This window comes from Manacus candei, unplaced genomic scaffold (genome assembly GCF_025592945.1).
Source record: "Manacus candei isolate 608988 ecotype Guabito, Panama unplaced genomic scaffold, ASM2559294v1 h1tg000018l, whole genome shotgun sequence".
NCBI classification, from domain to species: Eukaryota; Metazoa; Chordata; class Aves; order Passeriformes; family Pipridae; genus Manacus; species Manacus candei.
Genome location: NW_026138066.1, coordinates 2,112,228 through 2,140,039, shown reverse-complemented (window position 1 = coordinate 2,140,039; position 27,812 = coordinate 2,112,228). Strand labels below are relative to the sequence as shown.

The following is a 27,812-nucleotide window of genomic DNA, read 5'->3' as shown; positions in this document are numbered from 1 at the left end:
TGGTCAAGAGGGTACAAAAGGGGCATGTTTTTCAAACCGCATGTGCTTTTCAATGCCATGTGACTTGGGATTGCACTCAGTGCAGCAATAAAGGATTTCTTGCTGCAATTTTCCTTGTCCTGCAAGTATTTTTTGCCGTTTCACAAATTGAAAGCAAGGATTTTTCTTACAGTGTGCTCAAATCACAGTTCGATGTCTGGTTACCTGCAATCAGAGAAAATCAGGCAGGTAGCAAAGTACTACAAGCACTGTGCCAAACCTAGAGTACCTGATAGACATAGCATCATCCCAGCCCATACTGACATATCAGCCATCTTAAGAATCTGTTGAGGAAGAGTAAGGTTTTTCTACAATGCTGATCAAATAGTCACTGACAGGGATGGTTCATCCTTCGTTGGAGCTCCTCTGATCCCAGAAATGCAGTCAGGATCTTTTCTTGGCCCAATTCTCTCAAATAAACTGATCCAGACTGTTAAAATGAGAGAAAGAAATCTATTTTTCCCCCCCTTTTTTCCATAGGTTAATTTTCTAACAGTGTAGTGAACTGTAGCGATTCATCAAGCATCAGATTCGAAAACCAGTGCCTGGAAGGACAAAATTCCCAGTAAGAAACCCAGGAGGCATGAAAGCCATCCCCAGCAGCAGCAAGCCATTAGAACACTCTGGTCCTTTTGTATAATCTCAGCCTATGTCCAAAAGGTCAGCAATTATGTTGTTAGCAGTAAGCAGAGAAGAGAGGAAATGGCAAGGAAGACAACTACTAGAAGGTTTTTATACAGCCTTTCACAACAACCAGCAAAGTATTAACTCTGCCCATATTTTGCATAGGCAGGCATAAAAGTGATTTTTATAGCTACAGATTAACAATTAAATTTAAAAGCACTACAGAGACACTTTAGTACAGAGCACTAATTTGACAACTTTAGAAGCAGCAAGTGGGTTCAGATGAGGTGTAAGATTTGAGGTTTTATTACTAACTTGGGTGGGAAGCTAAAAAAAATTGAAAGCAGTCTGACAGATGCCAGAGAAGCAATTGAACTAAGGTAAACTTGGAAGTCCATAAGAGTTGTATGGAAAGCTAAAACAATTTTATCCCAATCCACTGCTAGCCTGTTCACTCAGAGGGAAGCAGAAAGTTTTCAAGCCCTGAGTCAGGGAAACCAGATGTCCATCCACAGAGCAACTTAAAAACCAAAAGACTTAAACAAAATAACTGTACACCTTGCTTCAAAAACCATAAACTCCATATTCCAGGCCTCAAAAATATTATGGTCCTTACATTAGAAGCAGTGCAACTTATGGAAATCACTAGGCTACCTAGCTCAAAGCTTCAAGTAAAAATAAAAAAATAAATGCCTTAGTTTTTAAAAACAAAGAGAACAATTGCAATGTCAGATCTCACAGAGTTAAGAAACCTGTCTAAGATCAGCTTTCAGGGCTTAAACAACAATTCAGAGAATACACACCACTACAGATCTCTACAGGATACACAGCTTTGTTAGTGGTACCATGTCTTGAAGTATTTCCCATATGAATTCTAAAAAATAGCATCAGGGTGGGATTCTGTGTTTACTGCTTCCTAGGGGTCCATAATTTATAAATGAAAATATAGTATTTGTTAAAAATGAAGAACCAGATCCTTCAACTTGTCTCAGGATCTTAGGCAGAATGACAGTTCCTTCCTTGCATCATTAATTAAAAGGAAACACATCTCCTAAGATGATACTCTGGCTCAGCTATCTAGTAATCTCATCATATTCCAACTGCATTCTCCGTTTCATCAGCACAAAGAGCCTCCAAAGAGTTTGCACAGGGATAACTTGCAGCTATGTATATAATGTCAATAAATGCTATACCAAAAATGGACTAAATCCAGCTTGCTTGTTTTCAGTTACCTCTCATTCTTCTTAGTTTTTGACAGCAAACAGTAGGACAAACTTTGATTTTTGTCTTTGTAGGGCCTTTTTGTTTTCTTTGTTTTTTTTAATAAACTAAAGCATCCAGATACAGACATGATATCACAAAATGAACACATTTAAGGGGAATAAAGTATTTTGTAGAATCACCTATCAGCCTAGAATTGCAATTTTAAAATCAAAGTTACGTGATAACAATTCTCTGTAAATATATAAAACTACCTGGAAACCATACTTAATTGAGCAGAAATGTAAAGCAGCTCACTTTACTGTACTCTAGTGATATCAGATAACAAAGATTAAAAAACATAAAGAAGTGCATAAAGGGAACAGTCTGGCAGAAAAGGTGGAGATAATTGATGGAGAGAGAGAGAAAAGGAAAATATACTAACTTAATTTTCCCCTTTGACCCAAAATCTATACTAGTAGTTATAAAGACAGACAAAATTGAGTGTATTTAGACACCTTAAATAATAATATACTAAATAACAAAATAGTAAATAAAACTTACTTGTGATGTCAATATCAGAAACTGAACTGGAACTGTAATAAACTGGAACAGTGATAGATTCAGCCCACACAAAAGTGTGCATATACCTCTTCTTACTGTTTCCATCACTAAACAAATTCATGCCCAGTTATATGTAGTCACTAGTCCCAGTTGCTGTTAAAAATCCACACATCATCAATCAAGCTCAACTGCTCACACAGAATGTATTATTGGAAGGTCAGTATAACACTGGACAGCCAAGGTAATGTTGATGAGAGAAAGATTATAAAATAAGTTTGACATTTTTATGCTAAATCAATACTGAGTGATGTGTGGATAAAAAAATTAATTTATCCCAAAGTGATAAACTACCACTGCTTCAATCATTGCACAAAACAGCCCGGGCAGTTATCCTCACATTTTCCACAACAAATCTGTGTCCCTCCATAGGCTACACATAACCTATTCTGTGCAGAAAAGAACTTCCCATACACTGCAGTTTGCAAGTGGAATAAATCAATCTCAAGTTTAAGCTGATAACTGCTACATAAATTAAGAATGGATTACCATAGCATTCAGACAGTCATTACTAGCTTTCCTTAAAAAAAAAAAGGCAGTAATCCTACTGCAAGACTTTTCAAATACAAAACCACTAAAATCCATAAAAGAAATGTATTAGCTCTTTACTAGACAATTATCAAACAACATAAAAATCTCTCTGTAGGACTACTCGAATACATACTTTACCTAAGCCTTCTCCATGGAAAACTTCAATTGCATCAGTCTTATGTTCACACTTGACTCGCTTTTTGTACCATGGGTCTATACTACCTTTCAGCTGGAAGGTCAATAAATAGTTGAGAAATTATCAAGAGCAGCTTTTTTAATCATCTTCCAGCACAAAGAGTCTAGCATTTTCAGTCTGATTCAGAATTTTGACAGACTTCCTAAGAGCCCAACAGTGGTTAGGGCTGGTTTCACCTTGTCCTCATACAGACCACAGAAACTTCACAATCAGGTGCTACACCTCAGCTGAGATGCCATAGCTGAGAAATAAGCACTGGACATTATAACTACATGACACACAAAGTATGTTCAGCCAGGAGATCAGGTCCTTGGTCCATTACGTTCATGTTATTGCTCTGCTCCATATAAGCATAAAGTGGATGACCTCCAGGTCAATACAAGGCATGCCAGAGTCCAAGATATCCATAAAGGCACAGCCAAAGACTGTTCACACTCCTTCTTTCATATGCAGTGTACTAAATCAGTCTGTAGATGCACTAGATTAGAGAGAAGAAAAAATATTATGTTGAAGAAAATTTTTTTTCATATTGCATACAGATTTTCAAATTGTGATCTGTCAAATGTGGTTGTAGTTATCCATGTACAATATGAAATAATTTAAAAAAAACCCTACAATGTAGGTAGAGGAATATCACAGAAACTTATAAATTACCTTCTGAGAGAAAAAAACCAAACATTTATGTTGAACATACATTGTACAGAGAGTAAGATATGTCAATATCAACTAAAGGAAAGGAAGAACTCTGATGATGACCTGAAAGGACTATAATTCACAGGTTGAAGAAAGTGGGTTACTCAAATATAGTCTTACAGAACATGTCTTAAGACATTCTCCAGGTAAGGCTGCTAAAAGCAAACAAATAAAACAACACAAACAAACAAAAAGCATACTTAAACCAGAGAGTTGCCTCAAGTAAAAGCATAAAATCAGGATGATCAAAACATAAGAGTTTCCAAATCTTTTCAAAAATATATCTTCTCTAGCCAGCTGAATATAAGAAACATCTGATTGAAGGAAAAAAACACTGACTGCCAGAAAACCACACTACCTTGATTCCCATGAATATAACTTGTTCTCCATGATGAGAAAGGGGAATGGCACAGAATTTCTGAAAACCTTCTGATAAAATTGGGATTCACAGGCTTCTAAGGCTGCTTGCTGCATCACAGGGAGATGCAACTTTGGGAGACTGTAATTAAGACCAAGGGCTGATGATCTTTAAGGTCCCTTCCAACCCAGACTATTCTATGATTCTGTGACTTTCAGGCACTGAGCAAAGTCAAGGAAGATCATGGTCTTCATGTAGCTCACCATATACTGAGCAAAGCACATGCTCCAGCAAAAGCCTGTGCAAAATTGAAATATTTGTACTCTGACCTAGCATCTTCCAATAAAAAATTGTTTCCTTCAGTCAGTAGAGTTTTAAAACAATTACAAACAGGAAAATGATAAATGCAAAGTCACTCAACTATTAAGTGGAAGAGTTAGAAATAATGCTCTGCAGTCTCTGCCATCTGTAGTTGTGGTCTGTTACCACAAAATCCTTCTACTAAAATTTCCACCTGCTGCTTTTTCCCGATTCTCATATTTCTTAGCTTCCATGAGGACACACAAGATTGGGGAGCTGATCTTGTTGGGTATAAAAAATGGTAAAAAATGGAGAACACTTTGTTTCATTTTACTGGGTTGTTTTTCAGATGGATCAGTCCCTTAATTTGGTCACTGCACTGACCACACCACACTTCTGTCAATAAAGATGAATGGTTGACAGTGGGAAGGGGCATCAGGGAGCAGCAACATCAATCTGATCCTGCCAGAACATTTTACAACAGCAAATCACAGACTTTTCATTAAATTAATTAACCTTGATTTAATTAACAAGTGAATTAAGTCAGTTCTCTTTCAGAAATGAAAACCCACGTTGTCAATAAGATCCTAGACTCATGCCAAGCTCACATCCTAAGGTGCTACATCTGCTTTTGAGCAGACACTTTAGGCAAAGGTTAGTAATATTTAACAAGGTCAGAATCTCTCAGTGTCACGAAGGCTTATAAAATCATACATCTCTGCATCTGAAGCCCTCTGAATTCCTGATGTGAAGAAAAAAAACTCATGTGCTACATCCTCCTGCTGTACATCCTCCTGTACTGCCTTTTAGGCATAGAACTAAGTGATTACTGCTAGCTCAGGAGAGATCTGCACGTTCTCTTGTGGAGGGCAAATGCGCAGGGCGAACATGCAGTGATAGGACAAGGAGTAATAGTTTTGAACTGAAAGAGAGCAGGTTTAGATTAGATATTAGAATGAAATTTTTTACTACAAAAGGAGTTAGGCACTGACACATGTTGTCCAGAAAACTTGTGAATGCCCCATCCCTGGAAGTACTCAAGGCCAGGTTAGATGGGGCTTGGAGCAACCTGATCTGGTGGAAGGTGTCCCTGCCCACAGCATGGGGGTTGGAACTAGATGGGCTTTAAGGTCCCTTCCAATCCTAACCATTCTATCATTCTATAACATGTCACTGCAGTCCCCAACAGCCTCACATCTGCTTTCCATAGTTATTCAAGAGGTGGAAATATGGTTTTGAAATTAAAGCTGATTATTAATATAATCTTTTCTGAGAACAGAAATAATATGATTACTCAATGTTACACTTAGTAGGTTGCCTCAGATGAGAGGAAGTGTATATCCATATATCAAGTCTGTGGATTCTCTTCACCGTCTTTTACGTTTATCTTTTACATTATGAATCCCTTTTACTTCATAATTCCCTTTTACTTCTTAGCAATGCTTTGCTTGGGGAACGTTATAATACATCATCAAGTATCTTTTATGCTTGTGCAAGTGCTCATATCCTTAGTCTTAATTCTTCATTAAGACAACTATCATCTGTTGTTCTGCAGGATGGAGTTTTTAAACCAGAAATAAAAATGCATCAAAATGACCTCATATTTTAAAACTACAAGAATGGTGTAACTAAGGTAATCGCTTCTCTAGGATTCTGCATTCAATCCTACACAAAATCAATAGCGAGAAATATCACTAGACAAAATGATACAATGCTGATAGATTATGTGTTGATTTACATGAACGTCAACATATTGGGAAACATTACAAACCATTTAATCTACCACCAGAGTAGAGAACATTTAGGAATGAAAAAAATACCAACAGTGCTTCATACATACAATTTGGCTTTAGGGACCAGATGTATTATAGCTTCCATATGTCTCAGCCTACTAAATGCATTTTTAATGGCAAGTTCTTGCAGAGCAAAATCTGCACAGTTGCTTGGGTAGTCTGTCAAAAGGTGAAATTTGCCCTGAACTTTATTTCAATGATGCTTCTCTATGTTCTGGGAGCCCCACGGAGGTCAAAAAAGGGACAGAAGCATCTGAGTGTTATTTCCTAACACAAACTGTAATAAGGCTTTTTGGATATTCCACAAATGTCAAGGGCATTAAATATAGATTATTGTTCTTATGACTCAGTATTTCAGGCCATACTGATTAAGTATGTTGAAACTTCCCCCAGATAGCGGTAGATCATTAGTACTGGAGCACTACCACACCAATTACACATTTGTTTATCAGAACAAAACCGTTGCAAGAAATTGTCCCTCAATCAACAACACTCTGGGTGCTGCAGTTCCTCAGGCCTTTCAAATTCAGAACATTTTTTCTTGTTGTGTACTGGCTCTAAAGGGCCCAAAGACCTCCAGTGAAATGAAACCTAGCAGAGTCCTAAGTTTCACTGTAAAAGCAGAAGTTCAGAACAAACAAGGCACAGAATATTCATACATGAAAATTATTTTTTTCCAAGAGGAATAAAGGGCAAAGTAAGTGTTATTTGAGGCAACCCAACATGCCATTTGGCACACACTGCTACTGAGATCTCTTCTTTAAGTTCCCTGACATGTATTGTTCATCAAGTCAACAAAAAAAAACATGTTTTGTAAAATAATTAGCATTCCTTCAAGGCCAATGATGCTTCAATGATGTAAAGGTCAAACTTCTATTTTTATAAAAATTATCTGGATGTAAAGGATCTAAACTCTAACTGAAATCTGATAGGATTTAGAGTGGCTCAGCTCTTTGGTGATAACCTATTCAGGTGTTCTCCTTGGCAATGTTTCTTAACTCTAAGTTTTTACAGGCACTTCACTGAATGACAGAATAATTAGGGCTGAAAAGGACCTCTGGAGATCATCTAGTCCAACCCTCCTGCCAAGGCAGGGTCATGTAGGGCAGGTTACACAGGAATGCGTCCAGATGGCTTTTGCATGTCTCCAGAGAGAGAGACTCCACAACCTCTCGGGGCAGCCCATTCCAGTGCTCTGCCACCCTCAATGTAAAGAAGTTCTTCTTCATGTTGAGGTGGAATTTCTTATGCTTTAGTTTATGGCCATTATTCCTTATCTAGTCTCTGGGCACCACTGAAAAGAGTCTGGCACCATCCTTTGAGATATTTATATGTTTTGATGAGATCCCCTCTCAGTCTTCTCTTCTCTAGATTAAACAGGCTCAGCTCCCTCAGTCTCTCCTCATAAGAGAGATATGCCAGACCCCTAATCACTTTTGTGGCCTCCACTGGACCCTCTCCAGTAGCTCCTTGTCTTTCTTTAACTATGGAGACCAGAACTGAACACAGTATTCCAGATGTGGCCTCACTAGGGCCAAGTAGAGGGGGAGGATCACCTCTCTCGACCTGCTGGCCATGCTCTCCCTGATGCACTCCGGGATAACACTGGCCCTCCTGGCTGCAAGGGCACACTGCTGGCTCATGGTCAACTTATCAACCATCATCCAGGTCCTTCTCTGCAGAGCTGCTCTCTAGTAGGCCAGACCCCAACCTGTACTGGTACTTGGGGTTATTCCTCCCTAGGTGCAGGATCCTACACTTGCCCTTGTTGAACCTCATTAGGTTTCTCTCTGCCCAATTCTCCAGCCTATCAAGATCCCACTAAATGGCAGCACAACCATCAGGTGTATCAGCCACTCCCCCCAGGTTAGTATCATCAGCAAACTTGCTGAGAGTGCATTCGATCTCTTCGTCCAGATCATTGACAAACAAGTTGAATAAGACCAGACCCAGTATTGACCCCTGGGGAACACCACTGAGGCCTCCGAGTTCTACTCCACTGATCACTACCCTCTTAAGCTCTGTCATTCAGCCAGTTCTTGGTCCACCTCATTGTCCATTCATCTAACCCACATTTCCAGAGCTTATTTATGAGGATGTTATGGGAGACAGTGTCAAAAGCCTTTCTGAAGCAAGGTAGATACCATCCACTGCTCTCCCCATGTGATCATAGAAGGCTATCAGATTGGTCAAGCATAATTTCCCCTTTGTGAATCCATGCTGACTACTCCTGAGGAGTAGTCTATACTTAGCCAAGTTTCTAGTGCAAAGGTAATGTGGTCAAACAAATTACCTCAGATCTGTTGCATGTTATTAGTGCATGCACAGGCTGTTCACTGTGGTGACTTTAAGCAACTGTAACTTGATTGCATACTTGATACCACAGAGTAATATTTCTACTTGTATAAAAACATGGATTCAAGATATAAGAGCAATTTTAAAAGTGGAAAAATGTTGAGACAGAAGTTTCAGTGAACTACTTTTCCTACTAGGAAAAAAGATTAAATTAGGATACATGAAGGGGTAATTCTGTTGTAACTTCTCAAAACTAACAGATCCTTAAACTCATTGCACGTAGTTGCTAATACAGTTAAGTGCATGGACAAGTTTCCAAACTTCCAAGGCAAGCTGGAGATTCCTAAAGCGACAGTCTGTAAAGGCAGTTTCAGGTAGGAAACAGATTTTCACTGTAATGCATTGTCATGGCTTATCAAATAGATCAAATACCACTGCAAGTGAAAGAAAACCGTTCTTATTTTTTGAGTGCCAAAGATGGCTTTTCCCTACCTACCACCTGCAACAAAACTCCATCTGAAGTACCTTAGAGAATATTCAGCTTCTAATTGTTATTTTCCAGCTTTTAGAATCCTGAAGTGAGAAATCATATTACTGTCAATGATGGTAAGATTTCAAACAACTATCCTCTAAAAAAACCCTGCATGCATATTTCACACTCAGAAAAATAAAGCTCCTTCAAACTCATGAGGAAAACAAAATAGTTCCAGACACAATGTTTAAATTATTCACTAGATTTATAAGATGCCTCACACAGACTTACAAGTTTTACTGCAAGTGATTTAACATTATTATGATGCCTCGCTATTCTGCAATTTGCTCTATGCTGGAGAAATGTCAACATTTTGGACCTGCAAAGTTCTGTGTTCATACAAGGATGTGCTTGCATAGATCAGTCTGAGTGATGGGGATGTCAGTTAGCCAACAATGAGTAAAAAAAAAAAATAATTTTATGTATAGATATATAAGTATATATATCTATACATACATACATACATATACACACACACTTTACCATAGTTGCCAATTAGTTACCCTGAAATTACAATTCAATACCCAGACACTCAATCTAAACAGCATAAGGGACATACACGGAAAGAGAGATCATTTTGAGGGGTTTGGCTTTTGGGGTTTCTTTTCTTGTTCACTGCAACGGAGATATGATCCTCTTTTTATACTGGCTTTAAAAAAAACGTTGTTATATACATTTTATTCTGGAGCAAAAGAATAGGAAAAACTCCCATCACATCTGCTTTGCTAGTCAGCAAGGACCATTTCTAACTGAATATTGCAAGTGAAAAGTTTCATGTTAAAGTCTCATTACTCTTTAAGTTCTTCTCATATTAACCAAAAACTCCTGTTTCCTCTGATGAGTATGCTTATCAGAAATTAGAAAAAGTACAAATATTATGAACGACAGACTTTGTACCTGGCACACTCTTCTAAAGCATCACATCTGTCTTATTACAGTGTTATTACTTATTACAGTGTTAAACCGCATATCTTATCACAGTAACTAGTTATTGTCTTCCTCCCCTCTGTCAATCCTTGCAGACTAATTAATTTATTAAAACCTTCACACGTACCAGATCTTAAACCTTTAAATATCTCAAAGACCACTCTTCAGCATGTGTTTTGTTTCTTAAGGAAACTAAGAACAGTGAGATAATTTTGTAGTAGCTTGGGCTTGCGTCAAGCACTGAAAGAGATCAGAGTTGCACTAGCATAATTACAAATCAAACACTCTGTAACAGTATCTTTAAAATTGGATCTAAGATATTTTCACTTAATACTCTTGAAGTAGTATGATAGGCACAGTACCTCCACTGATAAAGGCCAAGGCCCTATGCTAATACATGGCATATGTATTATACTTAATTTTTCTGTCTCTGAAACTAAGTATACAGGTCTGCACCATCTACAGAAAAAAAACGCTTATGAAATGAGATATGGCTTCTAGATAAGTAATTAATATTTGCAATCAGCAAAATTTCTTTAGAGTCAAGGAAGAAGAATTAAAACAATTAAGAATTAAAACATGACTGCTCAGTAAACAGGCCATATTTCTAGTGATGTGTATCATCTAAACCATAAGAATATGTCAGGTTTTGTTTTGGAGCAGGTTTTTCTGTTTTACCAAAGAACATGCAAACAACCTCACTCAGAAGTAAGACTCAAACAGGTCAGACTGAATTGAAATATGTCCTCTCATTCAAGAAGTTCTGTGAATTTAAGAGACTGCCAGTACTTAGTTTGAACATTTTGAAAACCTTCTGTGCATTCCCTTCCATCTACTTCAGTCTGGATAGGAGACATGAGACTTAGTGACAAGACTTCTCAGCCCTGTCTTTGATTTAAGATGATATATGTGGTGTTATTTTCAGAACTCTAGATTCCTACACACTTCTATATTAAAAACAGGTTATTGTGTTTTAAGTTATAGTGATTAGATTTGCTTGTTTATTCAGAAGGTATGCTCCCTGTGAGCAAATTAACTGGAGTGAAAGAAAATTGTTTTCTTGTTCACTTACCTAGACAACTCTTCAAAATTTTATTGAACGTATAACATTTTATATTTATATAAATACCACCATTAAATTACTTTACTTTTATAGAAAAGTTTGTAGCATTTTGCTTATACAAACTGCAGGTGAACTAGTCTTGCCCTCAGCGTTTACCCTTCAAACTGTTCCGGCCAACTGGAAAAGGAAGCGTGGTGCAGAGAGAAAATGCAATACAGAAGATATCCTTTTCATGCACATAAATTCTGCTTTTTTCTCCCACTTGAAAACAATGTCTCTAAAGATAAATTGTTCAGAGTACACATGCAAAACAGGGAAACTTATCTGAACTTCCTCAATAAACTGATAAAAGGTCTGTTATTAAAGCAGTCAAATAGATTTACACAGTGTAGGAAAATGCTTAAGCAAGAAGGATTAATTACTACTAAAGTGACTCCCAAACCATTAAATTTTATCAAATGCACTTTCTTTGATCAGATAGTTCTTGACAGCTGTCAAAATGTTAAGCTTTAAAAATATCACCAAGCTTAGAACTACCTCCAGAGGATTTTGATTTTTGTATTAACATCCCTGTAAGGTTGGCACTATCAGCCTCGCACTGATAATTTTCTTATTTTCAACAAATTATTAGTGAATAAAGGTATAAGATATAATGCAATAATGAAAGAAAACTTGAATTAGAGTTTCAGTGTTAATAAAATGATCTGGTAAACATTAAAATGCAATTCATCAGATTATCACAAGTCTCATACAGTTCCCACAGCTTCTTCCTGCTGAGTAATGACGACTGTCTGAAAGGTAACAGGAGTACAACAGTGTGATAATATTACAGCATGATCACTGTGACAATGCTCATGCGATTGCATTTTGCTCAGCTATTCAGTCATTCAGGTGGGGTGCTTAAGTAGACTGCTGACATGTGAAAACAATGCTGCTTTGAACATTTTAGTGAAGCACTTATCCTGCAAATGTCATTGTTGTTTTGATCATGGTGTTCATAAAACGGTTAAGGGCTAATGGAAGCTCCAAGTGAACTCTATGCAATCCAAAACAAACAAAAATAGTCTCTGAAATATTATCAGCTTTCTACTGCTCTATATTATAGTGTTGCAGAACAGCACAATATCCTGTGCCTTACCCAAGGCATCATGCTAAAATAACAAGTTACTCTGACTTTCCTCCAGTTTTATTCAGCACACATTATACTTCTACTAAAATACAGAGCATTACCTCTTTACAGAATTTTTAAGCAAGAGTCTGTCCCCATTCACGGAAGAAAAAATTTTAAATCACCTTCTCAAGAGAGAAATCTAGGAAGAAAATGTTCTATTAAAAAATGTTTCTATACAAGCTGTTGCATCTAACATGTTCAAGCTTTATTCTGTATAACAGTATTTCTCCTTGATGCACGTACACATTGATAAATCAAGTTTCTCCTAGATTAAACCCTGCGAGAAACAGATTCATTTGTATTCCCTCATCTTCACAAAATCCATTTGGCCCAAGATGCAGGACCAGTAGCAGCCAGATTTAATAGACCAAAGACCACTCTACAATACAAAGGAAAACTACATACCACTGGAAAAGACAAATATCTGTCAACGTAAAGGTAGGAATTAAGGCCCATTGTTGAACTTGCTGAGTGAAACATAAAGACTATTTGAAAATTATATTCTCTAACTATAAACAAAACATAGGATTTTTGAGTTTACTTACAATGAGAAAGAAGTATGAATGCTTGCCTAGGACCTAACACTAAAATCAGTAGATCAAGCTGAAAGAGAGGTAATTTTTAGAAAGTCATTGTAAAATGGCTTGGGAAAAAATTCAGAATTGTTCTGCTGAAGACTACCTTACTGTCACAGTCATTTACAAGACTTGTGATAGAGTTGCCTTGTGATTCCATGCTGTAGGATCCTAAGTAGGACTCAGTGTTCCCAGCCGAGGTACCACGCAGCCTTCTCATTCCTCCACACCCCACCAGCCCCTCAGGTACAGGCTGGTCAGAGTCCCAGTCCCAGAAGAGTGGGAAGTCTCCAAGTGCTGCCATCCCTGAGCACTCCTTCCACAACCAGAAGCTCAGTTCTCATCTTGCTTGTTATGAAGACTGCAGAACAGCCCACAGGAAGCATTGAAAACAACCAAATAACAACCAGCATTGCTCACATTTAATCCAGCAAGCTGTCAGTGATGGGAATTTCACTGATTAAAAAAACACACTTGTAACTTTAATTTGGTGAAGTGACCCAAGTAAGTGTTAGAGACCTTTTTGTCTGCTTTTCCTGAAAGTTTTCCACTGAAACCCTGGATGAGGATATTTTTCAGGCAGCTGTAGTGCCTGGGTATACACCTCTACTGTCCTGCAGCTGCTGCCTTGAGAGATGGTGGCAGATTTTGCTGTAAGAGTCCATTGGCTTACTGAAGTTGCATTAGGAGGATAAAATTTGTGCACAACAAAATCTGGCTCAGTTTCCAATTTCTTTTGAAAGTGCAAAAGAAAGCATTCATCTTAATGAATGTTTGGAATCTGGCTTCCTTTAAGGTACTACACTGACTTTGCAAGATCAACAACCAAACGAATAAGGCAAATGATTACCACATCTCTGATTTAGATAAACTAGAAGCAGTGACTGGATGCTTTCCACAAGAAGACCTCCATGACATACTAGCTTTCCTCTGAAAAAGTAAGACTTTTCAGTCCTACATTAATAAAGTATTTGTTTCGGGGTTTTTTGAGTTACAATAGACTGCTAACACAAAATTGGTGTTTTGTCAGTAAAGAAATCCATTGCAGTACTGAATAAAAAAAAACCAAAACAAAACAGTACACTTCAGATAGAAATTTAAAAAGAATGAAACTACCAGTTATGAATTCTTCTTGTAAAATAGAAGAGTGTTTACATCAGTAAAAGAGGGGTGGTGGAGATTAGAATTCAGATTAAGACATGACCAGATGCATGGAAGTAAGCAGGTGAGAAGTAAAAGTAGACCACATAGCAAGAAATAACACAGAAACAAATCATTAAAAGCCAGTTAGCATCCCAAAGAGGAAAGACAGGCAATGCAGGAACAGATTGATAATTATAAACTGTGAAAAGAACATTATGATTACAAGATGATAATGCTGCATAGATGAAAACTGTTAAAAAACAGCAAGCCAACAAAATACAGAGAAAACCAAGATAAGTTAAAAAGAAAACATCTTCAGTATGCGAAAAATCTTCTGTCTGCAGAAGATTTAGCATTTACTTTCTTCATTTCTAGCTTTACACTTTCTCTGGCTCACAGTATCACATACATAGAATCCTCTTCTCCAGTGAAGAAGACAACGATCACACTTTGTATAACAACCTTTACAGTAGAATTTGATGTTGATCTCATACTTAACAACTCTCTTCAGTGACAAAAAGGCAGCTATGCAAGCAGCTTCACCATTCAGCCAGGTAAGTCTGACTGTCATAGCTAACTGTGCACTATTCATGGCATGGCAAATTAAGTAGTTTAAAAAAACCCAAACAAACAAACAAAACCAAAATAATATCTGCACTTCCATCCCTCAAAAGTTTAGCTCCCCCAAACAGCAAATTATATCAGACAAGCAAAAATACTCATCTAGAATATGAGGCCAGACAACAGGATAGGAACAGGACTAACACTCTGCCTCAGTGGCAGGTAAGTAAATTGTATTAATTTAGCTGAGTCATGAAAGCACATTTGAAAATCCTAAGCATTTTCCATGCCAGCTGAAGATCTATCAATGAAACAGTCATAGATAGGAATATAATTAGAAGTTGAGTAGCTTTCTGTAAGAGCTTTGTCAAAATACCCCTCTCTGGCATTATCCATTTCTGTGTAATACAATGCCTTTCCCAAATCTTCATTCGCGAAGCCCTGCCATGACAGTAATACAATGCCACTGGACTAAGCTCTACGTGCATTTTTGATGAGTTTGTCACAAATTAAGTTAAACTGGGCTGTCTACATCTCATCTCTGGTCTCATTTTTACCACTACTAGCCTTCTCCAGCCTTCCCCATCACCTGCTACATCCTGCAGCAAGCCCAAGGTCACTAACACTCACCTGGAGCCCTTGGCAGCTGGCATCTCTGGAAACACTGGACCCTTAAAGGAGCTGAATCAGTACTTCCGGATTTTAACAGTCTTCAAAAACTTAGTATCCAGTAGGTCACACTTGAAATTTGGCCAACTCCACAGCCTCCACAGGAAGAGGATGAAGTAATTACATTTAAAGTGGCGAATAGACTTTCCCTTAGCTGCTTTCTCCCCTGGCCAGGAGCTGTTAACAACAAAATCTCTTCCAAGTTTCGAAAGCAAGTTTATCCTCAGGCTGCTGAGGATTTCAGCATAAAGAGTCACATAAAGAGTCATTGAGGGACTGGGTACTCGACAGACCCTTGTAACAACAAGCAGGTGTCGTTTTCTTCTTTTATAGCTTCCTGTACAGCTTTGGGCTGTAAGTATTTCCTGAGAACTCGGATAATGCCAGGCACACTGTCTGCAGTGGGTTACAGGTATCCACCTGGGTGACAAACAGGATGTGACAAAAATTTGTGTTCTCTTGCATAGTAGCCCATCTAATACCAAAATCTCACACAATTCCTATCTGCACAGGCTAGGCAAGCAATGAAAATGAAAGAATCCAGGGTCCTAAAGAGGCTTTTGAGAGACAGTGTATTTCTGGCAAATGAACATCTGAAGAACAGTACAAACATTTTGATACTACTCCAAAATAGCTCAAAGTCTGTCTTGAGAAGTATCAATAACAAAGAGCAAAAGCCTCCAGAACATAAAAGCTGTTGACAAAACTGTCAGTGCTGTACAGCATTTGACAAGAAATACAAGAGCGAATCTGGAGCTTAGAGGAAAGAAAACAAAATCCACCACCCAACCTGCAGCCACCCAGCGCTCATCCCTTAACCCAGAACCAAGCCTGACCCTCACCACTGCCTTGCCCATGCACAGACAGTAAAAACCAGTAGACACATTACACAGACAAAACTGTCCTCATGACTAGACTTGGATACAAAACCTTAATAAAAAACCTTAATAAAAGATTTTGCATTCACTTTATACTAACATTACTAGATGGGAAAACAAAAGCCTAGTATCCTTTAAAAACAAAGCACATTTTCTTCTTGAATTCGAGGCTGAAAGACACATAGAAAGGAACACTATAGAAGAAATAACACACTTCTTTGAAAATCATTTCTGGTTTGAATACACTTTCATTTCAGAAACATAAAGGAAAAGTTCATTTCATCTTTCTGGTCAATGAGAAAAGAGAGAACTGACTAATTGAAACCTTACTTGCGTTACAACTGTTAACAAAAAATTCTTTTTCCCCCTATTGTTAATAAGCAAGGAGTCCCAATTATTTCTTTGTAGGTCATTCTTTTCTTTTCTCTCTTTTTATTAGAAAAGTGAAAAGAAATTGGAGTGGAAAACAGAAATAGGGTAAACAAAAAAGAAAAGGTAGTTTTCTGCTATTATCATAAAATGGTAAAGATTAGTTTGAAGAGAAACTTTGTTGTTAAAGACCATAAGGAAATGAAAAATTGCAACCAATTGTATTATGATATCCACTGATCTCCTAAGATTCATAAATTAATTCAATACATTCATCCTCTCAGTATGAACCTATTCTGTTGTTGCTTCTTAATAACTACTAGAATAAACATAATAAATTTACTTAAAATTTCAGTTACAAATCACGCTCTACTATTTCTTCATTTTACATTTTCACCCTTCTAGAACATTCAAACTATTTCTTAACATTTCTATATACGGCTTTTACAAGGACTTAAAAGTCCTGAATGAAACAGGTATTAAGGGGGGAGGAAACCTTTCACATTCTTCTTTCATAAATTAAAGTTCTCAGTCATTTATGTTTTTTTTTTTAATCGCCTCCCTTTTTTCTTTCCCCAGGGAGGCCTAGAAGAGATAAAGCTTCTATTGCTCTGTATGGAAATGGAATATATTGAAAAGCAGATTGAAAATTTTTTCTATGCTATAGGATGTGGTTTATTTTTAGATGGTAATAGAGCTTAGCCCTAGCATTTCATTAACATAGGGTTTTGTCTGCTTTCATTTCTAAAGTTAGATCTTATTTTGGTTTGTCATTAAAATGAAGCACAGTCCTTGCCTCTCTAGCCTAAATAACATACAGATGAGTCACAAAATGAGCTTCTGTTTGACTTGCTAGTTATAAGAAGCTTTGGGAATCTAACATTAGCCTTTTTTGGAAGTGGCGAGAAAGGAGAAGAGAAGAGGTTGCTTTTGTTTGTCATTCATATGATAGACTACACTCTCAAATAATTTCAATTTTTTGTGTGCCTCCAATATAAAGTTGCAGTATTATAGTTTACAATTTTATCGTGTTCATGGCTCTGTATGGAAATTTAACATAAATAGAGCCTTTCAAAAAACAAAACCTGTGATTTATCAGTGTTCAGCAATGCTGAAGTACAAAGTGACATGAAGATTTTACCCGAACAATAACATTGACTCTATCAAAAAAATAAGAATAATCTTGAACACGAACTAAAATTTCCGCCAAGTTTCTTGTCACAATTCCGAGCAATTGAGAAGAGAGCACCACAGGAAAAACTTGCCACAAACCTTGAAACATGTATTAACATCCCTAATTTACAGATAAGGAAATTATGCACAGATGTTATACCCAGAGAGGAACATGTACCTAACTGAGAATTAACATCCAGAATTAGCATGCTCACATCTGAATAGATATATTGCAGAGCAGCACTCAACCCACACCTGGATAATTGCATCAAGCAGTAATCTTAGGTAACAGGGTTGTTGCTAGGATTCCTAGGGATCTCTCAATCTGCTCCTCACTAATTCAAGCCAATGATTTGACTTCAGATGCTTTCAGAGAGAACTTGCTTGCCCTATTTGAGTGGAGAGGTTTTTAGCTCACAGACATGTTTTGAGGGGGCTTTTTTGCCTACATAGATTCCTTCTGTCTATTTGTTTCTGCTGAACCCATATTACAACTCTAGTGCATAAATGTTTGTGTTATTGCAGCTCATGGAAAGATGATGATGGAGGGCAATAGAGATGTTTTACAGCATTTAATCCAGGTAGACTGTAATTTTCTGGCACTGGCAGTAGTGACATTACAAACACTGACAAGGCAAAGTGAAACACCTACCACATAATTCAGCTTTTCAAGGCTCTTGGTTCTACCAAAACTTGCAAACCTGGTGCAAGAAGACAGCTAGTGTGCTGGAAGCACACCATTGTTCACAAACAGTAACAGGATCATGTAAGAAAAATTCCTGTTGGAACTATGTGAAGAACTTGCCATGACCCATGTTAACAGAGACATATAACACATGTCCAAGGCTAGCCTGCTAACTCTTAGTAAATCAAGTGAGGAGATCTTTGGTTTATTCTAAAGACATGCCAAAGATACTGCTAGTGTGAATGCAATTATATTGACTGCTAAGTGGCCTTCTGCACCTCTCTGAAGCCATCAGTTCCACAGGAATGTCTGCTGTTCACTGAAGACAAAAAGTAGTAACACTCCAATATGATACACAAACATGGTGAGAAAGGAAGGGATGCAAACATCAAAATGTGCCACTCAAAGTCGGCAATACCAGTTTACAGAGGAAACCTAGTATTTATCTGCTTTGATATTTTTAGGCAGGGACTCTATCTTGACAAATAAGCATTCACTCCCAACATCCAACCACAACTGCTGTTCTCCCTGTCTTTTCTGTATTAACAATACAGCATCTTCCATTCTGTGGAATGTTGGAGGTCTGTGAAAGGTCCTATGTACACTAAATCCCTGTTTATTACTCTGCTGTCCTATATGCAATTTTCTTTCTACATTAGTAATATCCAGAGACCTCCAAGTTCCATCTTTACAATAATTTATCACGTTTCTAACAATACAGTGAACTTTTCCAGAAGTATCCTGTCAAACATACTGAGGAAACTTCTTAGAAGTCCATATGCATGTGCAAAGGACTTAAAAATTATAATACTCCAATTTATTATTATTTGATTCCAGATTAGTCTTAATCTTTCTTTATGTGGAAGATTTAAAAATGCAGGAAACAAATTTATTAGTCTAGGTTTCCACATTGCTCTGGATTAACAAGAGACTTTCTCAACTCTGCCATTTTTTTTCTTTTCTGCTGTAATTTCCTTTATATACTATATTACAGTTCTTTCTTTTTCAGACTGGATCTTTATAAATTTTTTATTTTAGTGTGCTTTTTATCTGCCATAAGAATGGCTGCAACATTTCTAATCATGCTTTTCTCCTTCTGATCTCTCTGATTTCCTGACTTGACATCCTAACAGTGTTTTGCAAGTGATGTCCTTTTTCCTCCATTAGCTAAGTATGGATAAATTCTATTATTAATTTCTTAATGGTGTACATATTAAGTACATAACAGTTGTTTTATCTGTTTAAAATCCAAACTCTATCTGAAAACTACATCAGAAGATGAGAGTAAGGCCAGTAAATAATAACTTTTCCCCCTCAGCAGCATATCCTTTCTGCTACCTAGAAACTAATTAGCACAACACAATCACATATTTTCTGTATAATAAACAAGCAAGTTTTATAGGCAAAATAAATTACATCATGAAACATCAGCTACTGCATAATCATATTTTTTATGTAATGAAGTGCTTTAGAATGACCTCTCATCTGCTACTCCTTCTCTGAAGCAGTAAAATCACACTATAAAAACACCTGAGGCAGTTCAAATTACTAACCTAGGCTGTTGAAGCTTTGGGCTGTTTTTTGTATACACTTTTAAAGTATAACTTTGGTAAATGATCATCTAAAAGAATTTTTTTCTCAGAAAGATATACAAAAGAATAAAACACAGTTATAAAAATAAACTCATTGGTATTGTCTAGCTACTATGTTAAAAAATTCAATGCACAACATGAACTTAATATTTAAGTATTAAATACATATAAAACATTTGTAAAAGGTGCTTTACTTCAGGCAAGTCAACACACTTGGTTTTTTACGCTGACATTTTGCATATGTGTTTTTGAAAACATTATATTTACCAGCAACATGAATTCAGATAGTCCATGAAACATGGTATCCTGACTCCAAAACTAGTTTTAAACAAGAGCTAATTAAGTGGTTATCACTGAATGTTGAGACTCTGTGCCAAAATGCACTGCAAAAGTTGACAGCAAAGCTCACAGCATAGTAGCCTGGGAATAAAACCTGATATTCCTCTTCACAGTTCCCTGCTAATAAAGGCATTAACTTAAGAGCACATATAAAGGGAAGTGAGGACCTCCTGCTGCCTCTCTGATAAGGTGTTGGTGGCAAATGGGCAATTTCCATACATGTGGCAATTTACTAGTGTTACAACCCATACCCAAATGCCTGGAGGCACTGAAGTGCCAGTCAGGAGAACAGGACCAGCATTAACATATAATTACAAAAGAAGCAGAAAAAAAGAAAACTGCAAAAAAAATAAAAAACCTCTGAATTAATGCTTCAGTGAAAGTTTCTTTGTAGATGTGTTTTTAGAGGCACAATCTGAACTTCCATTTTCTCAGAGGCACAATACTATTCACTTTTCTGAAATTCTAAGCCAAGGCAGTAACCCTTCTTTTCCCTATGACCATTCCTCTGAATTTGCAAATAGCCAGATTAATCCAGAATTAAGCAAGTTGTGGCAAAAGTAAATAATCGTGTTATGAAAGGAGATGCACATTGTAATAGAAACCAAAAAAGTTTGCAAGACAGTTGGACTCAAATCAATACCACCTAGGGCTTCATGAATAATTAAAAATATCCTATGCTTGCCTTACTGAGGAAAATACCACAGGAAAGAGAGATCAGTTGTCCCCTCTGTTCATTATTTATCACACCATAATGTCTGGGAACTGTTTACCTTTCTCTTTTTAATGAACATCTCCAGCTGATATTAATAACACAGCAAATTATCTATCTCACTGAAATACAGACTCGAATTTCAAGAAACACTGTCAAGGTTAAGTTCCTTTTGTTTAGAAGGCTACATATATATATATATATGGAGCCAAGTAGCTGTGTTAAAAGCAGCATCTAATATTACTGTAGGTAAGAGGAGGTACACTGTTAAAACTTTCAGAAGATTTTCTAGACTTTTCAGTTTGTTCACTTCATATAATTGGTAACAACTATAAATAAGTGGATTTTTTCCATGAAAAACACTTAATCAAGTTCCAAACTGTCCCCCAAACCAGAAAGTAATTGGGGAGAAAAAAAAAAACAAACCAAAACTCAACAACCAGAAAAATTAAATATAGATTTCAAGTTCATGAAACATTTCTTCTGCTCGGGAGCCAAGCAAACTACAAGCTTTCGACAAAATATTTTTGTCCCTTAAATTTCATACATTAATTTTCTTCTTTGGCAAGAAGAAAAAAAAGGTACATACATCCCATTGTGCATGATTAGAGTTATATGGTTTACTGATCTCTAATGAACAAATACATTCTCTTCTAAATTCATTAATTCTAGGCCACATATCTCTTAAACCTACTTTTTCTTTATAGAACATGTTATCTGCAGTTGTGCTGTACAATAGCCCAAAGCACAGTCCTTGTCACCTCCTGAACAGCTAACACATTTTACTGGTTAACAACCATCACATTTTCCTAGAACAGATACAACTATATACCCAATGGCTGATGAATGATTCAAAAAGTAAATGTCTTTGCTCTGCACTTTGTAAAGCAAATGTCAGGTGGCTTTCACTGCAGTATGATGCCTACATCATCAGTACACAAATCCAACTGCATGTCACTTCCTACCCCTTCCTAAATACTGAGCCTGTTGGATGAAGCTGTGCTAAACAGAACTGTAACAAGCATGGTCACAGGTACACCCCAAACAGCCACCTGTTCACTCAAGTCTTGGTGCACTTTCAAGGGAGACTGATTTTATGTTCAACATACAGAGTACACAGCCCTGTAATGTTCTCTAAAATTTCGCATATATTTTTCATATGCAAGAGGAGTATCTAGTATGTATAGGCTTGCTTCCACCCCCTCTACTTCCTACAGTGCAATTTTTAAGGAATGAGTTCTTATCCATTAAGTATTAGGACACAGAAAAAGCAAAAATTTGTGCTCTAAGGAATTTGGCAAATGAGCAGTAAATATTTACCAGCTGCTAAGATCAGCTGGCTGTTTTGAATTTAATCTAAGTATAATTAAACAAACAAACAATCAAGATATTGGGATTGGCTTTAACAGTGTGGAATAATACCATCAAACATTCTTCTATTTTAAAGTTATACCAGCATTAATGGCAATCAATGCAAATTCTTTTTTTTACTGCTAGACAAGTAGTAGTTTTTGGTTAACTCACAACACCATAAGAGCTTCATAAGTCATTGCGAGATATTTGTAAGTATTGCTATGTGAGAAGCATTTCATTTTTAAAAAGTTCACTGTCATATCATTAAAATGTTTTGCCAAGCAAGATTGTCTCCAAAGAAATCACAGTTTTGTCCAAATGAGTATCAATTCTTCATCTAGCAAACATTTCCTAAATGAGAACTGTTGACTTTTGGCTTGTTTGCTTAACATGGACTTTTGCCTAAGGCACTTTCTTTATTTATTTAGGAAAAACTATTAAAGTTTTTCTTATTCCTTTTTTTTTTAATTATTTTTTTCACAAGCATTTGAAATTTCAAGGTCAAATCTCAATATGAAGCTTTTCAAACTGCAAGTCATACATTACTGGAAGGTACAGATGAGGGGTTTGAGCTTTTAACAAAGCACAAGTTCTTTTCAAATTTATATAGGAGTTAAATAGATGCTAGTAAAACCAAAGCAGTATAAGGTGTCTTAATCCTTCCAACCATTAAATTCTAGTAGAATGCCAGGCTTCCTCTAGATATGAACAGTTTGTAAAACAAACAAAAAAACCTCCAATTCTCACCCACTCTAGGTTAGCCTTATAAGAGATATAATCATTATTTTTATGAAAATCTGAGACTATTGAAATAATAAAGATTAAAATATCTTTTCACAGCTGTGGAAGACCTGAACTTTTCTAGCACATTTGTTAAGTAAAACTGGTATATATGTATGCCTAGGATTACAACTATAAAATATTACAGTACAGAACAATAAATGGCACTTAAATTCCACAGCAGCTAAATTCCCAGTGCAATAATCCACAACCCCTACAATCCCACAGCACAGAACTACTGAGGTTTGTCCTCCACAAAGTTCAGGAAAACAGCTTTTTAACATGGAAAATTCTGAACCAGCATGATTTTCTAGCATTTAGCTTGCACATTGTTTCTTATTTGTTTCCTTAGGACTTTTTTTGGTGACTCATTGCCTTTACTTACAGATTTCCTGATTAAAAGTAAAAAGACAAAAAAACTCACTAAGTATTTTTAAAACCTTCCTCCCAAAAATATATGCAAATTCATTCTCTCCTTCTAAATCCTGTTATTATTTTTAAGTCAATTAATTTCATATGTAAGATTGGATGAAGGCTAGAAAGGAAAAGAGAAACATGCTCAAGTCAGTGCCTGTAACCATACTCAGTGGTTTTGTTTTAGTATTTAATTTTTGTCAGTTACTGGGTATTCACTTTGTTAAGTCTTCAAGAAAAAGATAATTCAATGATGAAAGTAAATTAAAAAGCAAGTTTGACAGTGACATAAAGACCCATCTATTCAGTTAAAAAGGTAAATCTAAGATGCCTTCAACCACTCAAATACAGTATATGGGTTAAGAGACTGATGTGTCAAATGTAAGAGGGGCAGTAAGCAGAAATAAAACAGCATGAAGAACAGACTGCACATGGTCAGAAAAAACATGATACAGATCAAACAGGATCCGTCTTAACAGACAATTAACCAAATATTTCTTTTCAGTTTTTAAAGAGCAAAACTGAAAACACTAGAAACATGCAGCTGACTGTGGGGTAACATAGTGTCCTAAGAATTAAGAAGTTGTTAATTCAATGCTCAAGATTAGTCATACTATAAAGTTCACATTTGATGTTTTTCTTGAACACATGAGCTTCTGAGCTCAGCCAAGAAGAACACAGATGCACAGATAACTCATCACTGCACATATAACCTCACATTAGTGGTCCCTGACAGAGGATGGGAGATGGAAAAGATTCAGATATTACCTGCTTGAATCCCAACACTAAGATAGAGAAGAAACAACACAAAAAAAAATTTGGCTGAGAAAGAGAAGATACAGTGTTGTCTACTGCATACCTTGCTGCTGAGCATTTCCAGCTGTGGTTAGGGACTGGGGACTATTGCCCCATACTGAATACAGAAAACTACATAGATGCAGCTCTTACAAGCAGTCTGATAGCTAAAAGTGAGCTAATTAGCTCCTGGGTGCAAACGATTTGGGATCCAATACAGCTTTTAATTGCATTGTATCTCCACCCTTGGAGACACTCAAAAACCATCTGTATGTATTCCTGGGCAGCCTGCTCTAGGCAGCCCTGCTTGAGCAGGAGGATTGGACCACATGACCTCCAGAGGTCCTTTCCAACCTCAGCCCATCCGTGATTCTGTGATGAAGTCACACTAATGAGAAGGGCCCTGAACACACCTTTCTTCAGAGCTTTAAGCAAAGTCCAGCTGAGTGGCTGAGTCCAAACTCATCTATGCTGCTGAGAAGCATCATTGTGAAGTAGAAGGGAGGTTCTAGCCCACCTTTTCCTTGGGAGCTGCTTTTTGGCTGTGGCTGTACCACTGGCTCCCCTCACTGTTTCACTATAGGCTATGACTGTGTCTGCTCTTCCACCACCCTGATCATCACCCTGGCCCAGATTTGCTGGCTCAAACGTGCCCCAATTTACTGCGGGCTTTCTAGGAAATCACTGGTCAGACTCTGCCCCTGACTGCTGTCTCCAGACCTAATCCCAGCCCTGACTCACCACTCAGGACCCTGTCTCCTTGTTGGCATGATCACCCACCTTGTTACAATGCAGGGTTCCCAACCAACCCCTGCTGGTGGAGAAGTCAGATCTTTCTGCCCCCCAACAGCATAAAGACAAATTCATTCAATCAATAAAAAAAAAAAAAAAGAAGAAAATTCAGTGGTATATTGGCACTAAATGTCAAAAGTCCAGGTATCAAGAGGATAAACAAGCTGGTATTTTTATTTTTTACCCTAAACCAATCTGAGATAGGTACAACCATATCTGCAAATACAGCAGGAATTCCCAGTGCATGGTAATATGTAATAAGCATAATACAAGTTACAATATAATACAATCTAAACACACAGAGGATAAAAGAACACTAGATTTATCTGGTAATACTACAAGGAATGCAAGATAATAGCAAATGCTATATTTAAATAAATACTATATTTGGAGTCTGAAGGAGTCTAAAATACTCCAAAGACTATAAACACATTATAGCAAGAGTATAAAATTGGCATTTCTTAGCTAGGGATATCAGTAGATATAGTCAGCCAACATCATAGTAAGTAGCAGGGGAGTAGAAAAAATATCTAGTTAACACATCAGGACAACCTCCTATTTTAACAAAAGACTCCCTTTGATCCTTAGTGCCTCTGAACAAAAAAAAAAAAAAAAAAAAAAAGCAAGCATTTCTTTCATTAGAGAAAGAAAAAAAGGGAAGACTTGTTCTGAAGTTCTTCCAGAGTAAACTCCAGTTCTCAGCAAATTTAATTCCTTGGGAAAACATATCAAGTTCACTCTGATGGAACTGGTAGACAGAAAGGGAAAAAGAGATATTTCTACAAGCTTAAAAAAGAAAGTGTTTCTTTTTACCTCCACTGTCCTGAGATGTGCTCAAAAGAAGCAACCATGAGGAAAATTATAGTACTATTGAGCTTCAGACCAGCCTTTTTTTTTTTTTTAATGCAATGTAAATTAAACTGAAAAGCCAATTAGGAAAAATGGTGAGCTCTTACTTTTATTAGAGATTGCTTTTGTTTCATTTTCTAAGAGCCTGGAAAATTTGTCCATTGGCAAATTTCTAAGGGATAACATGGTTTGTGAGTTTTCTGCCCTCATAACTTGCTGTAGGCATGCATTCTTTATGCCTTCCAGAATCAACACCTAGGAAAGGATTATTCTGGTCCTGTCCCAAACATTATTTACAACTTTCACATGAACTTGATTTACATGTTGTATTTTAAAGGCAGGTGTTTAAAATTGGGTATTTAAACACATGGTTGAGCTTCTGAGCAACAAGATAGGCAAGTTTTAGAGCTGCTTTTAAATGCTCATACAAAGCCAATCTGGAAAGGGAAGGGGAGGGCTGTTTAGAAGGAGATCTGACATTTCAGCTGACCAGAAGATGACGCACGAAAAGTGACTCTTTCTTGGCCCACACCTGTAACCATGAATTTGCCTGATGACTAGGGCTCTGGGCTGACTCCACTGCCATCCCCTGCTGGCCCATAAGTAGCTGTCTTCAAATTCTTCTCATATCAAGAGCGTATTTCGGTAAAGGGGGAACCATTATTTTTTGTGGCTTTACATGCCATTTCTGGGTTTTGGCAGAATTTCTCTGAACTCATCTAAACTCCAAACCAAATTTTTCTGAGTCAAGAAAAACAGTGAGAATGAGAACAAAACTACTTCTTCCCCTGCAGCTGTTCCAGGCATTTTTCAGTAGACCTTTAGTAAAAGATCTCTGTGACACATTTTCAGTGGCGCTTCACCTCCTCACATTTGACTAGACACAGTGTGAAATTCTTTACTGGTGAAGGAAGGACGAATGCATGATGAGGAATGCAGGAACAATTATGATGCCAAGGTACAGAAAACAGATGCATTTAAAAAAAAGACATATAAATATCTTCCAACCTCAAAGATATGTTTGTAATTCACTTTTGAAAACCTAAAGTGTCCTAGAGTTTGTATGCAGTAGACATCTGCAATGCATATGGAAGAGATTCAACACCTTTATTTTTGCTAAATAATCAGACTAGTTCTTCCCTTTGTGGGGAAGCCTCCTTTCTAATTCAATTCAAACAGGACTGCATTGGGGAAAACAACTCAAGCAGAGCTTCATATGGTCCCACTCACAAGCTAAATACAACCTGCTTAGATGACAAAGTAAGAAGCTACTTACAAGACTTGATGTTCCAGTGCTTGGGCCATCTCAAGGGGTATCTCAATGAAGCAAAACACTAAAAACAAACAAACAAACATATAAACATCATCATTAGCGACAGCTAATATCCACCTCACAGTCTCAGTACTAGTGGGGCTTATGCTAGAAGTAAGAAAGTCTGGAAAAGGAAACTCCTGTCACACATGCAGTTTCTCTCACCTCACTTGTAAACAGCCTTGTAGAAAAAGAAACAGCAAACACCCCAGAGAGACCAAACAGGAATGCGTAGATGGCCATTTTGAAGTCAAAACAGCTTGATTAGTTTTTGGTTTTGTTGTGTGGAGTTTTGGAGTCTTTTTTGTTTGGTTGAGGTTTTTTTTTTTGGGGGGGGGGGTGTTTTGATGTTTGGGGTTTTTTTTAATCACTAAACATCAGTGTATGTGTTGGTCAAAACTACTGATTCAATCTTCTTAAGGAATTAAATGGGTATCATTGCATTTCCTATTCATGGATCCAAATTCATAGATGGTTC

At 37.0% G+C, this 27,812-nt stretch overlaps 1 long non-coding RNA gene across 1 annotated transcript in view; it reads right to left on the bottom strand.

Annotated features, from left to right (window-relative positions):
• Positions 1-27,357, bottom strand: part of LOC127469923 (uncharacterized) — a 51,468-nt gene extending 24,111 nt beyond the window's left edge. The window contains exon 1 of the long non-coding RNA XR_007904124.1: positions 27,299-27,357. This is a non-coding gene — a long non-coding RNA (uncharacterized LOC127469923). The remainder of the gene's footprint in view (positions 1-27,298) is intronic.
• Between the last annotated feature and the right edge of the window lie 455 nt (positions 27,358-27,812).